This window comes from Tachyglossus aculeatus, chromosome 11 (assembly GCF_015852505.1).
Source record: "Tachyglossus aculeatus isolate mTacAcu1 chromosome 11, mTacAcu1.pri, whole genome shotgun sequence".
Taxonomy (NCBI): Eukaryota; Metazoa; Chordata; class Mammalia; order Monotremata; family Tachyglossidae; genus Tachyglossus; species Tachyglossus aculeatus.
Window position 1 is genome coordinate 69,781,883 of NC_052076.1, and position 12,806 is coordinate 69,794,688.

The 12,806-nt window shown below is 44.2% G+C and overlaps 1 protein-coding gene across 2 annotated transcripts in view; it reads right to left on the reverse strand.

Annotated features, from left to right (window-relative positions):
* Positions 1-12,806, reverse strand: part of OPCML (opioid binding protein/cell adhesion molecule like) — a 1,278,294-nt gene that overhangs the window by 288,087 nt on the left and 977,401 nt on the right. The gene's annotated exons all lie outside the window — the stretch shown is intronic.

The following is a 12,806-nucleotide window of genomic DNA, read 5'->3' on the forward strand; positions in this document are numbered from 1 at the left end:
GGACCATGGGGATGATCCAGAGCAGCAGGTTAGTGATACTAGACGGACGAAGGGTTAAGAGAGCAAACGAGTAGAGTTCAGTAGAGAGGGTGGGGGTAAGGGTATCAATTTGGTCGTCAAGGGAAGGGAGTTTAGGTTTGGAGACTCAATAGGGCATGATGACAGAAAAATTTGATGGTGTCAAAAGATTGAAGTTCTCTCTGGGGCAACAGGACAGATTTGCGAGGAGATATGGGGGAGAGAACACAGGTGAGGAAGTTTTTGTCAGATAGAGGAATTTCAGAGTTAGTGAGGTTAGAGAGTGTACAGTGACTAGAGACGATGAGTTCAAGCTTGTGTCCAAATTACTGAGTGGGAGAGCTGGGGTGGAGCATCAAGTCAGTGGATTTGAAGAGCACTAGAAAGTGGGCAAGGAAGGGTCATCAGGAACATCTATTGTTGTATTGTACTCTCCCAAACGCTTAGTACAGTGCTCTGCACACAAAAAGTGCTCAATAAATACGACTGACTGAATGAATGACTGAATATTAAAGTCTCCAAGGATCAATGTAGAGATGGAGAAAGAGAAAAGGAATCTGAGAAAGGGATCTAAATGGTTCAAGAAAGGTTGGGGGAGGTGGGGAAGAGAACACCTTGGGGGCTGGGATAGATGACTTTAACTAATATCTGGAACGGGTGATAGAGTCAGATGATATGGGCTTGAAAGGCCAAAAGAGGGATGGGGAATATGGAATGGTGTGAAAGTGGCATTAGGGAGTAAGAAGGAAGCCAACTCCTCCCCCTCTCCCCATGAATCTGGGGGAGTGGATGAAGAAAAAAACCCCTCTAGCTATGGCAGCAGAAGAAACGGTGTCATCTGGAGAGACCCAGGTTTCAGTGATGGCGTGGAGGAGCAGAGACTGGGTCAGAAACAGGTCAAGGATGAAGGGAAGCATACCAAGTAGGTGAAACTAAGATCGGATAATGTTCTCAAGAGAAGGGGGCGGTCCATAGTGTCAAAGGTGGACAACAGTCAAGAGAATGGGGCCTATTGGATTTAGCTGTGAGAAAGTCTTTAGTGACTTTGGTTGATTGACTTGGGACAATGCAGATCTTTCTGGAGTGTAGAGGTGAAAACCTTACTCTAGTAGGTCAGGAAGAGAGTCGATGGAGAGAGAGTGAAAGCAGAAAAGTATCCAACCTATCCAAGGAATTTGGTCAGAAATGGAAAGAGGGTGGTGGGGCAGTAGTTGCCTCAGTGAAAACTCCAGATATTTTGTAAGCAATTTCACCTGGGTAGAAGTCAGGATGCAACTACATTTTCCAACAAGTAGCTGACTCTTCCGTAGAATTTCAGGATATTTGACTTCTCCACTGAGCCTACCTCTTCCAGACATTCCCACAGGGCTTCCTCAGATGAGAACAAAACACAGTTTTAGCACTTATTCACTGATCCCTGAGCTTTAAAAAAAAAACCCTGGTTAGCTCAGTGCTGACCAGAGTAATCTACACACTCATTTCCATCATTATTTTCTGAGCTATCATGTACCCCGAAGGCGTGCTGCTCAGGCAGATTCAGAGTTGACTATTGCAGGCATCTGCTTGAGGGAAACTGGGGCTGACATCTGCTAGGGCAGGCCAGTGATCATCGACTGGAAACAGACCAGAAGATGCAGAGGGAAAACACAGCCAGTTCACGGGTCAGGGATGGACAGCTCAATAGGTTAGCCAGATGCTAAGAGGACCGCAGATGGCAACAGGCACGAAATCAACATGTCTTGAGCCCTCCGGATCCAGAACGAATACCTAGGATGACAATGACGCCAGCCCAGGGGACAATGCTAGTTCTCTTGGGATCCACTGTATGAAACCTGACGTTTCGCACTGCAGACGCCACTGAACCGGGTGCTAATTTGGCGATTTACATTGTAGAGAAAGGATTAGCTAAATCTCCCGTTTTGATGGCCCGTTCCTAATTTGCATCTTTAACGAGGTGGGACTGAAGCCAGTTTCTGTTCCTTTGTGTTTACTTCTGAGGAACTGTGTTTATTTCCGATAATTACAAATAAATCTTTCTTCCTTTTCTCAAACCGCCAGAATAAAAGATGTTGGAAGTGTGTTAACTCCGTAGCCTGAATGACTACCAGAAAAGAAGGGGGGAGAAAATCCAATTATGACTCCTCAGAAAATGTAATTAATGTTTCCTTCTCAAAGAGGATGGTGGCTACATTTCTTTTTGAAGCATTTGTCTTCCTCTTTGTAGCCTGCTCGCAGCTTGTCTACGAGAAACTCGCACTGCAGGGAGTTGTGACTCTAAACAGGGTGTCATGACCGGGTGCGTCATGAAAAATGATAGAACCGGGAAAAAAGTAGGTTACAGGGAAATAAAATCTAAACTCCAAAATGTGACAAAAATAGGAGTTTATAGTTTCATCTTCAAAAGCACCGGAAAACCAATGCCAAACTCTTTTGGAAGACTCATTTGAAAGCTCGGTCAAAAAAGAGAAGGGAGGAAAAGTGTCATATGCTTTTCTAAATTCTTTAATTTGAAAGTCTGTTGGCTCTTTAAATCCTCTTCCCTTCTCAGTAGAATTAACCTAATCTCTCTTTTCTATCCCAGAGTCCATCCTCTTCCTATACAATTCAGCCCCTTCGTACCAAGTTTACTCTTCTCTTCTTTGTACTGAGCCCTTCACAGTAGATGAGTGGATATATAAATATACCAGGGACAGGGGGCTGCTGATGAAGGAGGAATAGAGCACACTGAGTCCACACTCTGCAGAAAAGTATCCACTCTCTTCTCCCACTACATCCCTGCTCACATTCTTTGTTCCTCTAAAGTCAACCCACTCACTGAATGTAGTTCACTTTTCTCCCACTTCAAACACCTTACAGCTTTTTCCTTCCCGGAACTCCCTTCAAATATGTCGGACAAAGAGTGGGGAAACATGGAAAGAATGCTTTTTAGAAAAATGATCCAGGCAGCAGAATGAAGTATGGCCTGAAGTGGGAAGAGACAGGAGGCAGGGAAGTCATCGAGGAGGCTGATGCAGTAGTTAAAGTAATAATAATGACATTTGTTAATAACTGTGCTGAGTGCTGGAGTGGTTACAAGCAAATCAGGTTGTACACAATTGCCGTCCCACATGGGGCTCACAATCTCAATCCCCATTTTACAGATGAGGTAACTGAGGCACAGAGAAGTGAAATGACTTGCCCAAGATCACTCAACAGACAAGTGGTGGAGCTGGGATTAGAACCCATGACCTGACTCCCAGGGCCGTGATCTAACCACTACGCCATGCTGCTTCTGATAACTCTTTAGATCTGTGTTGCAGTGTAACAGGGGTTTGGATGGAGAGGAAAGGGAAGATCCCAGCAATGTTGTAAAGGTAGAACTGACAGGATTTGGTGACAAACTGAATATGTAGGAAAACCCACAACCTCCAGGAAAACTTCCCTGATGTTTCTTCTTCCCCTGTCATAGTCTCCTAACTCTCATCTCACCTTTGCACCACCTCACAATTTTGTACTCCCAGACACTCAATGCACTTCTGTCCACATGTACACCTATTTATGGGTATGTCTTTCTGTCCATTATCTTTTTCCTTCTATTTGCAACTTATACTATATCCAATTCCCCCACTAGACTGTAAGCTTCTTGAGGGCAAGTACTGCCTTTCTAACTCCTTTGTACTCTCCCAAATGATTGATATGGTGTTCTATGTGCAGTATGCACTCAATAAATAAGAATGACTGGTCAACTGCTTGGTTTGGGAAGCTGAGGAGCTGGAGTAGCTATTGGTCTCGTTTCAATATTCAAATATGTTTCGCAATTTGCCCATGAATATCTGGGTGCATTTTCTCCTCTCTCACTTCCCTTTGGCTCTGCATCCTGAGGCAAACCTGGATCCATCTGGGAGCACTCTCACTCTTAAAACCAACTGTGTACTCCATAACCAAAGCCAGAAAGCTGGGGTTGGGAGGGTCAGCACCTGGAGTTCAACTTCTCCTCCAGGGCAAGAATGGAACTGAACTTGGAAGTCTGGTATGATTAGCTGGGTGGCATCTTTCTCTGAAGATACTCCCAAACGCTATCCAGATCAGTTTCCTACTGGTTTGGCTAGGACAGCAGCCTTTACTTCACTCTGCTGCCCGGATCATCTTTGTGCAGAAACGCTCTGGGCATGTTGCTCCCCTCCTCAAAAATCTCCAGTGGCTGCTTGTCAACCTATGAATCGAGCAAACTCTCCTCACTCTCAGCTTCAGGGCTCTCCATCACCTCACCCACTCCTTCCTCACCTCCCTTCTCTCCTTCTACAGCCCAGCCCGCACCCTCCGCTCCTCCACAGCTAATCTCCTCACCGTACCTCGTTCTCACCTGTCCCGCCATCGACCCCTGGCCCATGTCATCCCCCGGGCCTGGAATGCCCTCCCTCTGCACATCCGCCAAGCTAGCTCTCTTCCTCCCTTCAAAGCCCTACTGTGAGCTCACCTCCTCCAGGAGGCCTTTCCAGACTGAGTCCCCTTTTCCCTCTCCTCCTCCCCATCCCCCCACCCTACGTCCTTCCCCTCTCCACAGCACTTGTATATATATTTGCACAGATTTACTACTCTATTTATTTTACTTGTACATATTTAATATTCTATTTATTTTGTTTATGATGTGCATATAGCTTTAATTCTATTTGTTCTGACAATTTTGACACCTGTCTACATGTTTTGTTTTGTTGTCTGTCTCCTCCTTCTAGACTGTGAGCCTGTGGTTGGGTAAAGACCGTCTCTATATGTTGCCGACTTGTACTTCCCAAGCTCTTAGTACAGAGCTCTGCACACGGTAAGCACTCAATAAACACGATTGAATGAATGAATGAATGAAAACGTCCAACTCTCCTTTGAATAGCAGATAACGTAGCAATATCAGCCAAAAAATATTGAATAAAAAGAAGAAGCAGCATGGCCAAGTGGGTAAAGCACGGACTTGGGAGTTAGAAAGACAACCTGGGTTCTAATTCCAGCTCCATCACTTGTCTGCTGTGTGACCTTGGGCAAGTCACTTAACCTCTCTGTGTCTCAGTTACCTCATCCGTAAAATAGGGTTGATGAGAGTGAGCCCTATGTGGGACAAGGGCTGTGTCCAATCCGATTACCTTGTACATATCCCAGTGCTTAGTACAGTGCCAGGAACAGAGTAACTGCTTAATACAATTATTATTGTTATTATTATGAAGCAGAAAAGAACTCTTCCCTTGGAATTTTTTTTCTACCGTCGATTGACTGTTTGAAATCTTTTCATGATACTCAGCCTAAATTTCCTTGATTTGGTTTCAACCCATTAAACCCGGTTATGCCACACTAAATAGTATGGTTGATTTGAACGCCTCTCTCAAGGCACAAACCTTTGTTTCTCAATCCATGTAGCCTTAATAAATTGCTTTGCCTTGAGCAACTCTATTGCTTGGCTACCAGGGAGAGCTGCTGCATTGCTTTGCTTTTTGAGATCTCTAACACAAATCCCTCTGTTCTTCTGGTACCTTTCAAATAAAGGGCCTGGTTATCCCTTGGTCCTCTCCCTCTGCCTCTCTCCATCTTCATCCCTTCTCACCCCCCTCCCTTGAATTCACACCATCTCCAAGAATGCCTGTGTTGATCCCTAAATCAACAACCAGTCTGAAGCACTAAGCACCCAGAATTTAGAGAGCGATTTTCTCCTTGTGATATTTCCAGGCTAATTTGCATCCTTCACTTTAACTTTCCTTTTCAGGCAACGGCTTCCAGTCCCTCTGTAGAGCATATGGTTGGTTTTCTAAAAGGGTTTGACCCAGAATGAGTTTGGTACTAATGTGCTTCTGCAGAGTGAATGTTTTAGGTAGGACTCTCAAGTGGAAATCCAAAATCACAGATTCTAATCTGAGTCCCGTTAATGTGCACCAGCAGCCAAAGGGGCCGACAAAGCACTGAGCGCTCTTAGGAAGGCCGTTGAAAATAGGACAAAAAATACTACCCTCACACTCTATAAAATCACTGAGTACCATATAGCTCGATGATGATCATCACATCTTAGGAAGGAGATAGCAAAACTAGCAGAGGTATAGAGAAGGGCAAACAAAATGATCAGGGAGAGGGAGAGAATTGTCCATATAAGTGTAGATTAAAAACATCAGGATGCTACAGCCTAGAAAGACAAAGATTGAGAGTGGATAAGATTGAACTTTTCAAAACCCTGCAGTGTGGGAACAGGGCAAACACGGAATTGTTATCCACTAAACTCCATAATGGTAGAACCAGAAAGCAGTCACTGAATTTTGAAGGTGGAAGGTTCAGGAGAAATATAAGGAAATACTTCTTTGCGTAGCTTTTGGTAAGTAAATGGAATGTACTGCCCCAGGAGGCTGTGCAGGCAAAAAATACCAGTGGATCCTAGCAGGGTTTAGATAGATGCATGAAAAAAATCGGTAAAGTGTTACTGGAGGGAAAGTTAGGGATCTTGAGAGAGGGTGTGACAGTGTCTGTCTCCCCCATGCTAGGCCTGAAATATACTTTAGGGCAGGGATCAGATCTAATAGTTCTATTGTACTCCCTCCTGACTTCACGTAATACATTGTGTTATACAAAACAGGTGCTCAATAAGTACTTTTGACTGATTGATAGATGGACTCTGAACCTTAGAATGGATGTCAAAGGAAGGGCACAATCACACAATTCCTTCAAAAACTCAGTTGTCACTGTTGGAGACAGTTTTGGGGTTGGATATCCAGTCTGTTGATGAAATTTAGTAATCCATTACTTACGTTTTTATATTGTCTCCTAACTGTCCACCTCTACGCCACACCCTATGAAGGTTGGCTTCATGATGCTTTTAAACATTTCACCTGTCCATTATGCCTAATCTATTTCAGTTTACCATAGTGCTGCTGTCTGGGTTATCCTGCTGCCACCCCATCTCCCTTCATGTCCTGCCCATCATCAATGTTATGTGAGTGAGGAGTAATGCTTTCAAGTTCATGGACTGATTGCATTCCAGAACCTAATTATCTGTGATCCTGCCTTGCAAAATGATACTATGTGGTGTGTGTACAACTGCTCTAGGATTTGGGTATGGGATCTCTGGTGCCCAGACCTCTCTCAACCATAAAGAAAATTTGGTTCTAAAATTTCTCTACAGATTTTCAGTTAGGCTTGAATCCAGATCATATATCGGCACAACACTCTGACATTCTGCCAAAGGACAACCAGCCTTCTTGATTCAGCTGTCTGCCCTCGGGTGTTACAGATACTCATTAAGTACTTGTTGCCTGGAAAAATTTCTGTACTCCATTTTCCCATTCTAGCACTGACCTATTTCACAAGGGTATGTAAAATAACAGGAATCATGCTTACAAAGGAACTGTATAATGAACACAAAGCATTAATTGTTGGGGGATTGTATGAATTCAGCCCTTTTCCATAATTGCTTAAGGTTTGAAAAGTTTATATCAACACTGAACAGAGAGTCAACATTTCCTTTTTTGAACTGTCACTGATTGTGTCCCAAAGAATGGTTTGGGGACCAATACTTTCATTTCTTCCTGGAATGTATTTTGCCTAGCACAGTCGGAAGATAACATTGGGAAGACACTGAATCTTGGGGCCTTGTGGGGTTACGACGCGGGCATCGCGCCAAGTGGGAAGGAGTACTGGTATCAGGGTACTGGTATCTTTTAGACTGTGAGCCCACTGTTGGGTAGGGACTGTCTCTATATGTTGCCAATTTGTACTTCCCAAGCGCTTAGTACAGTGCTCTGCACACAGTAAGTGCTCAATAAATATGATTGATGATGATGATTGATGATGGAAAACAGGGTCGTTCACAGAAGACAACTGCATAAATACTGAATTTTCAGCAATTTAGAGATGGGAAGTTAGTTTTCTATAAAAGTCATGAAAAGGAAAGGATGCTGGAAGAAAGGAGGGAAAGTGTTAAGAGTTGAACCAAGGGATGAAGGTGGGATGTAATTAAAGGGGTGGGATGGGAGACAGGGAGAGAACCACGTAATGGATGGAGAGAAGGGGAGTCAGAAAGCCAAAATCGAACTGGTGTTTTTGAACTGGTGTCTTTATCCCTGAGCTTCTCTGCTGAATAATGGATTGTGGTGGTGGGGAGAGGGGGTGGGAGAAAGACAGAGAGGAGAGAGAGAGATTGAGAGAGAGGATTTTAACAGATGATTCTGTCAGAATCCTTCCTTCCTGTGACATTACTGGGGGTTCTCAGCCTTAAATCCTAAACCAAAATAGCCCCCAGAGTTAGGTTTGCCTCTGCTGGGTCCTAACACCGTTTATTTCTTCTGTTCCTTAAAAGGAGGTTGGGGACTTTTTCTTCTCAGTGCACCCCAAATGCTTGCAATGATATTGTTGCCACCAACTGACTGAAGCCCAGGTGTCTCCTTAAAGGTAAAGTGGTCATCTGGGACTCACCAACCACTCCCTTACCAGGGCTGGCTACAATAAGGTCCTTCATTCATTCATTCAATCATATTTATTGCATGCTTACTATGTGCAGAGCACTGTACTAAGCACTTGGGAAGTACAAGTCGGCGACATATAGAGACAGTTCCTACCCAACAATGGGCTCACAGTCTAGAAGGGGGAGACAGACAACAAAACAAAACTACTACTCTATTTATTTTATTGAGGATGTGCATACAGCTATAATTCTATTTCTTCTGATGGTTTTGACACCTGTCTACTTAATATGTACAAGTAAAATAAAGTAACAAATATGTACAAATATATACAAGTGCTATGGGGAGGGGAAGGGGATAGGGCAGAGGGAGGTGGGGGTGATGAGGAGGAGAGGAGAGGAAAAGGGGGGCTCATTCTGGGAAGACCTCCTGGAGGAGGTGGGCTCTCAGTAGGGCTTTGAAGGGAGGAAGAGAGCTAGTTTTGCAGATGTGTGGAGAGAGGACATTCCAAGCCAGGGAAGGATGTGGGCCAGGGGTCGACGGCAGGTCAGGTGAGAACGAGGCACAGTGGGAGGTTAGTGGCAGAGGAGTGGAGGGTATGAGCTGGGCTGTAGAAGGAGAGAAGGGAGGTGGGGTAGGAGGGGGTGAGGTAATGGAGAGCCTTGAAGCCGAGAGTGAGTAGGTTTTGCTCAACTTGTAGGTTGACAGGCAACCACTGGAGATTTTTGAGGAGGGAAGTGACACGCCCAGAGTGCTCCCTCCCCATCCCACTGCTCTCCAAGTCCACATGTCTCCCCAACATCCAGAATGTCTTCTCCAGCCTCTCCAATGGACAGACACCAAGGTCAGAAATCTCAACAATGTTTAACAGTTTGTTAATTCAGTAATAATGGAAATAATTTTGATTGAAGGTGCCTTTCCCAAGAGCTAATACTCCCCCTCCCCAATTGCCCCCATAACCTTCTGCTCTTCCCTGCATTTGTCTGGGGGCTCACATTCCTCTGGTCCATCCCCCTCTCAGATTCCAGTCTCACCCTCTCCAGGTTGTCCAGAATCAGAGTCTCTCAATGTCCTTTCTCCTCCCATATCAGAGGCAGAAGCCTCTCTCCTTGGGACTCCTTACTCTTGGATTCCAAACCTCCCTGGGATCCTAACCCTCAGGATCAGCTTCTTGTGCCCTGGGTATGTTTAGGGTCACAGCACAAGCTTTCCCTGTGTCCTGCTCTCCCAATCACACAGCTTGCAACTCCTAATTTTAGGATCTTCAGGATGACTGAGAATATTCATCTCCAAATGCCCTAAACCCCTTACTTCCTCCAAAATCCTTCCCTCGGATTGTCTGGGCTAAGCATTTACACTTCCTTCAGAATGGGGCACTAGAGAATGACTCTACTGGCTTCCTCCATTCCCTCCTAAGCCTAGAGGCAGTGGAACTGAGCATCACAGCCCCATTACCTCTTCCTTCCTCCAATTTCCTTCCTCCCTCCCATAATCGTCCAACAGTCCAACAGATGAGAGGAAGAAGAGCTACCCTCTCTTGCCCATCCTCTGGTTTTCCCCAGCCATTTCATCTCCCCTGCCCTGTTGCCCTTCATTTACTCCCAGGGGTTGAAGATGAATCTCAAACTATTAGACCACCTAAATGCCACTTCAGTAATAATAGTGCCTTGATTTTTTTTTCCAAAGGATTTTCACCTTTCTAAATATAACTCTTGTCCCTATTTTACTGATGAGGTCCAGAGAGGTTAAGTACCTTGTCTAAGGTCACTGGACAGGCCAGTAATAGAGCTGAGACTAGGGTCTTTCCCCTCAGACCCATGTCCTTTCCCCTAGGACATGTATTTTACAGCTCTTACTTTCAGTCCATGTATGAAAAAACAGGTACAGAGTAATAAACCTGCATTAAAAAACCCGACAAAAGGAAATCATCTACAGTTCAGATTTTTCACTAATTTAGTCTGATCCACATCTACCAGCCTCTGCTTAGGAACAGAATTGGGAAGACTTGCTGTATTAAGACTCACTGGCATAATTTTCTTGAAACAGGTACTGTGTCATGTAACCAGAAGAACAAAATCAAAAGGAGCCCTATTTGAGCATGCAAAGAGCACAGTGGTAGTAAAATGTGTCAACTCTGTACTCTGAGCCCCAAGCTATCTCCTGGATTATGTTCAAAATATTCCAAATCATACAACTGCAGCTTTAGCCTGAAAACCAAGTTTATCTTAATTTTTCTAAAATACATCCTTTATTTTAAGCTTATTTTCCAGTACACACAAAGAGAGCACTTGATAAAGCCATTTAAATTGTGAAGGGTAATTTGATGGCCATGGTGGGATTTTCTCTGGATTATGGGGTGAAGTTTCCTCACTCGGAATAAACTCTCTCTTTGTTTTCTATTGATTTGGAACTTCTGGTTTATGAAGAGCTCAATTGTTCGGATTGACTGACAGAGCGAACGCAGCCGTTAGCTGCAGAGGTTTGTCTGAAGAGCAGGTTAGTCCCACCAGGACACGAGGGAGGATTGGATATCTAAGGCAAGTCAGCTCCCAACTCCACTTATCAGTGCTGCTGGCTAAAATCACTCTGTGGGTTTGCATTTATAAGGTCTGATGCTTGGGTTAGGGAATATACCCAGATTGGATCTCACAAGCCTATGTGTTTCATAGCTGGAACCTATACGTTTTCAACAAAAATTGTTTTTTCAAGGAGAAGCTGCTGAGAGAACATCGTGTAACTTTTTGGTATTTGTTAAGCGCTTGGCATGTGTCAGTCACTGTTCTAAATGTTGGATTAGATACAAGGTAATCAGGTTGGACACAATCCAGGTCTTGGGGCTCACAGTCTAAATCTCCATTTTACAGATGAGGTAACTGAGGCAGAGATAAGTGAAATGAGTTTCACAAGGTCACCCAGCAAACCAGTGGCAGATCTGGGATTAGAACCCAGATCCTTCTGACTCCCAAGTCTTTGCTCTATCCATTTGGCCATGCTGCTTTAAAATGGTGTTCTTTGGATAATAATCAATTAATGTTTGTGTAGCATATCTCAATATGGTTGAAAAACATTCTCAGAAGGCCAAACAATGTGTCACTATCCAAGACAGGGGGTCTGTAAATGGCAGAGGGAGTGCCAAAGCAGCCAAATTAGAATCAAGTGCACATGATAGAAACATATAGGATGCCGTCAAACAAAAAGTAACTACTGATGCCACTTATTTTTTTAAGAGCATCCTATATGCCAAGCATGGGGGTAGCTGCAAGATAACTGCATTGGAAATGGACCTTGACCCACCTGAGGCTCCTGATTTAAGAGGAAGAGAGATCAAGGGCCCCATTTTACACATGAGGAAATGGAGGCCCAGAGATGTGAAGTGACTTGCCTCAGGTCATACAACAGATTAATGGCTGACCAGTGGATAATAGGGCAGTGTCATGCTTCCATGAGAAGCACTGTAGCCTATTGGAAAGAGTTTGGGCCTGGGAGTCAAAGGACCTGGATTCTAATCCTGGGCCCTCCACTTGTCTTCCCTGTGTCTTTGGGCAAGTCAATAACTTCTCTGTGCCTCAGTTTCCTTATCTGTAAAATTAGGATTATATCTTACTCCCTCCTATTTTAACTGTGACCCCCATGCGGACAGGGACTATGTCCAACCTGATTATCTTACATCTACTCCAATGCTTAGTACAGTCCTTGGCACACAGTAAGCACTTAACAAATGCCATCATTATTATTCTAGCTATATTAGTGATAATAATAATAGTGATGGCATTTATTAAGCACTTACTATGTGCAAAGCGCTGTTCTAAGTGCTGGGGAGTTTACAAGGTGATCAGGTTGTCCCACGTGGAGCTCACAGTCTTAATCCCCATTTTTACAGATGAGGTAACTGAGGCACAGAGAAGTTAAGTGACTTGCCCAAAGTCACACAGCTGACAAGTGGCAGAGTCAGGATTTGAACCCATGACCTCTGACTCCAAAGCCTGTGCTCTTTCCACTGAGCCACACTGGATATTGACACCTATTCTCCCTCCCATAACCTTGGTATTATCCCTGACTCATTTCTCTTATTCAAGCTGCATATTCAATCTACCATAAATCCTGTTGGTTCAACCTTCACAGTATCATTAAAATCCATCCTTTCCTCTCCATCTAAACTACTACCATATTAATCCAAGCACTTGTCATATCCCACCTTGATTACTTTATCAGCCTCCTTGTTGACCTCCTTGACTCCTTCCTCTCCCCTCTCCAGTCCATATTTCACTCTCCTGACCGGATCATTTTTCTACCAAAACGTTCAGTCCATGTTTCCCCACTCAACAACCTTCAGTGGCTGCCCATCCACCTCCACATCAAACTGAAACTCCTTTCCATTGGCTTTGA